Genomic DNA, 4356 nt, shown 5'->3' with positions numbered 1-4356 from the left:
GGCGTGAACCTGGGAGGCAGAGCTTGCAGTGAGCCGAGATTGTGCCACTGCACTCCAGCCTGGGCGACAGAGCGAGACTCTGTCTCAAAAATAAATAAATAATTTTTTAAATGAATACATTTTAAAATAATCCATAAAAGTATCAGGGCCTTTCTCATAATTTCTAAAGTTTTCCCCTTACTCTTTCCTTTACAGGAGCTCAACCTTAAGATGAAAGTTTAAGAAATTGGTATTCAGAAAGGTTAAATGAAAAAATCGGATTAAAAGGAGTCAAATCATAGTAAAAGGAAGTCAGATTTTTTTTTTTTTTTAGTTTAAGTTATTTATTTAAGCCATCTCCTGCCACAAGCAAAGGGATGGAAGACCAGTATACCAGTCATCATTTGATACAAGAAGATAAGCTTACGGTCCCGTATACTTTTTCTGGTCCATGTGCAGAGTAATGGTCCAAACCAGTGCTGTGGTCCCTGGTGCCCAGGTAGTGGTCCAGATTCTCTTTATTCATCTTCGTAGCCAGTTGGAAGTGGATTCACATGAGGGTTATGGAATAGAGTATGGTTACCATCTCCCCAGGGAAACGGCTTGGTCCTGATGCGGAGATGGGGGTAGGCGATGAACTAGGGTCTCTCGCGCTCTCCGTGGTGCGACTTCAGGTACACATTCAGCATGCTGACTGCCACCCCGGGGAGCGCGACGAAGAAGGTGAGGGTTTTCCACATGCGAGCTGAGCCCTCTTCGCCATGGGTGCCACTCGACATAGGCTGCCCCAGCTGTGGGCCGGACCGACCCAGCCGCCGAGAAACCCGGGACACACCAACTGCCGCCATTTTCGACCTGGACTCGGAAGTCAGATTTTTAAAATTTTGTTAGTAATGATGAAATCTGGATGTACCCAAGTGAGACCACAGTGCAGTTAAAAGAGAGTGTGAAGTGAAGAAAGGGAACTAGATCTCTGTCTGATCTGAGGCCTTGTTGTTGAATCCTGAAGTGTGCTGGGCTTAGCAAAGTATTCTCTTTATTGAAAAACCACTAGTAAATGCATAGTTCATTCAAATTTTAGTGAACGATTATTCGTACTATACAATAAAAGTTAAAGAGAAGAACAAAAACAACTTTTGATTTGAAGGACGTTAATGGTATTTTATTAACAAACTGTAAATAGTAACAGCATAAGCTGGATGGGAAGCTGCTTTCACAGGCCATAAATGCTTAATGTTTATTACCAATAAAAGTCAAAGGAGCATTTAGTAAAGCAGTTTACCAAACAAACATTAAATACTTTAATGTATGAGCTTCAGTGGACAGAATCAGCTATTTAATTAGCAATGAGTAATCTGTTAAGCTTTGATTCACCACAAATGATCTGCAGTTTAATACAGGATGATAGTATTTGAAAGCAAGTGATGAGTATAAAGGCCATGTTTAGGGAAACAGAATGATACTCTTGAAAGCAAGGGATGAAGATAAAGATCAGTTTTAGAATAATTGAGTCTCATACAAAACTAAAGGTAGAGGAATATTTGTCTTATGTTGCATGGTACCATAGAAAGAACATGTTTCTCCACTTCTGAGCTGTATAATTTAGGAACAGTTTTGTTTATTACATAAGCTTTTGTCTCTTCATCTGAAAAATGAGTCCTGTCTCATAAGATATCTGTGGAGATTAATAACAGCATGTGCATTGTTCTGGGACATAAGAAGTGTCCATATGCAATTTTACTTTACTCGATTCTTTTGTCTTCTTTGCTTTTGCTAATACTTACACTTCCTCCTCTTTCTCTTCCTCCTCCTCCTCCTCCTTTACCTCTTCTTTCTTCTCCTGCTACTGTCACTACTGATGGTGCTATTTAATCAAAACACATGAGTTAAGCTGTAAAATTCCTTTGGGTTTCACAGAAAATAAAATCACAAATTACCTTTAGCGATAGATATTTATGGCAAATGTGCAGAATAAATAACGTAATTTGCCACTTGTCAACACAAATCTCAGAATTTCTAACACCGTGATAAATACTGGTCTTTATATAAAAGAGGAAAATTCATAATAACTCAAAACAGCAACTTGAGCTGAGTAATATACCTTACCTTTATTGATCTAGCATTCTTACTTCCCCAAAACTATTTTGATTGAGATGGTTTATTACCACTCACTGTGAGAGAGTTATGCCAAGCCACTTCAAAAGTGATTGACTGTCCTTGTGTCCAGTTCATATATGGGTGACTTTTGCTTGTGCATTATTCCCCAGACCAATGAGATGTGTTCAGGTTTGCAAAACTGGCTTTTCTTACATAGTACATCACATGAACCAGAGCAGCTTATGTAGGAAATATCCTGTTGGGCTTGCTTTTCGTAAAATAGAGATATGTACTTAATGGGCAGCTGAGAAGTTTTATTGAGATGTCTTTGCCACATTTATTATAAAGACACAGTATATTCCAGATAAGGCATAAAATTTATATCTATATAAAAATTTTATTTCAACAACCGTGTGAGATAGTTGACTTATTATCTCCTTCTTTTTTTTTTTTTTTGATACAGGTTCTTGCTCTGTAACCCAGGCTGAAGTGCAGTGGCTCAATCATGGCTCACTGCAACCTTGAATTCCTGGGCTTAGGTGGTTCTCCCATCTCAGCCTCCCCAGTAGCTGGGACTACAAGTGTGCACCACTATACTCAGCTCCCTTTTACATTTTGTTTTTGTAGAGATGGGATCTCGCTATGTTGCCAGGGCTGGTTTCAAACTCCTGGCCTTAAGCGATCCTCCCACCTTGGCCTCCCAAAGTGCTGGGATTACAATCATGAGTCACCATGCCCAGCCTCCTTTTTTATAGATTAAAAAAAAAAAAGAGGCCCTCAAAAAGATTTAACAAATAGTCTAAAACAAAACATCTAGTCAATAACATTAGCAGGATTCAAAACCAAACTTGGCTGCTGTTCTCTCTATCCCTCAATTCTCACATAAAAGCAAGCGTTCTGCCATTAACTCAGTGACCTTGTATAAGTCACCCTCTTATATCTAGGCGTTTGTTTTCTTATGTGAAAATAAAATGTTGAATATCATCACCAATTTTCTATTAAAAATTGCACAGAAAGCCATCTTCTCATTTAAAATATTATGCAAACATGTATATATAAAATAAACAAGAAAAAATAGCAGACTGCTTTTGCTGAAGGAAGTCTCTAAGCTTCTGGGAAAGTTTTTTTTTTTTCTTTCTATTCTTGACTGCTCACCTCCATATCCATATGTCTAAATTTCACTCATTCTCAAAGCCATGCTCAAACGCCGCCTCTCCACTTAATCTTTCTGGATCTGGCGAGCCATAAGTAATCCCATAGTCTTGTGAAAATTTGTAACATTAAACTCGTAGCTGATTATGATTGTTATTTTTCTGCCTTATAGATATTTTTACAAATTTCTTAAATTCCGTGGTAGACTGCACATTCCTGGAGGGCAGGAGCTCCCTCAATTAATTTATGTATCCTCTACACCATGTGGCACAGTGTCTGACATACTAGAGTCAAGGATAAAAACTAGGTTGCATTTATGCCAACAACAATCAATAGGTAGTTGTACTATGGTAACAAAGATTCTGGCATTGTGGAAGGTTTCATGACAAATAGTAATAATGTGAGCTATTGGTTAAGTGTCTTTATGTCATCAAAGAATCAATTCCAACTATCTTCAACAAAAAGAAATTTATCAGCTCATATAAATGAACGGCTCTATGCTCTATATAGTTTTAGGCACTGTAATAATATCAGGGTTCCTCTTCATGTTCTTTGAAATTATCTTGTATCTATCCTACACTGTGTCAGCCTTATTTTCAGTTGTTTCCTTTGTTCGATCAGAAATGACTGTGATAGTGCCAGATGTTACCTCTTTATACCACTGTACCCAGCATGTTGATGAGACCAAGAAGCCTCCAGCAATACCTCCTTGTATCCTATTCTTAACATTGGCTTAGATGTACATGCTTGAATTGAACACTGTGGCAAAGTGATGGGATAAATAAGTTAGGTACCAATTCATAGTACATACAAGCTATATGAAGGGGAAATATTGCTTTCGAGAATAGAGCCACAGAAAGAGATGTGAATAGGCTGGACTTATCAGGGAAAAGGAGACAAAAGTATTGCAATCTTTCATTCTAAAATTCTGACAAACAACCCTCAAACAATAATTTCTCAATTGGAGCAAAAATAAAATTAGAGAATGATGAAAATGTGTTGGTTCATTTTTATTGACTGTATTTTTAACTAATTTATACTTACACAACATTGAAAATAGTACAAAGTGTCCTTACATCCATCATTCTGTGACTTTTAACACTTTTAAAGGGCAACAATAAGTTATTT

At 37.6% G+C, this 4356-nt stretch overlaps 1 pseudogene across 1 annotated transcript; it reads right to left on the bottom strand.

Annotated features, from left to right (window-relative positions):
* Window positions 1-296: 296 nt before the first annotated feature.
* On the bottom strand, window positions 297-836 carry LOC112615674 (annotated as a pseudogene). Its single transcript, XR_003117440.1, has one exon. The product of XR_003117440.1 is annotated as a cytochrome c oxidase subunit 6A1, mitochondrial pseudogene (transcript).
* Between the last annotated feature and the right edge of the window lie 3520 nt (window positions 837-4356).

Source organism: Theropithecus gelada, chromosome X, assembly GCF_003255815.1.
Source record: "Theropithecus gelada isolate Dixy chromosome X, Tgel_1.0, whole genome shotgun sequence".
NCBI lineage: Eukaryota > Metazoa > Chordata > Mammalia > Primates > Cercopithecidae > Theropithecus > Theropithecus gelada.
The sequence above is the reverse complement of the archived record's forward strand: the minus strand, read 5'-3'. Positions and strand labels throughout refer to the sequence as shown.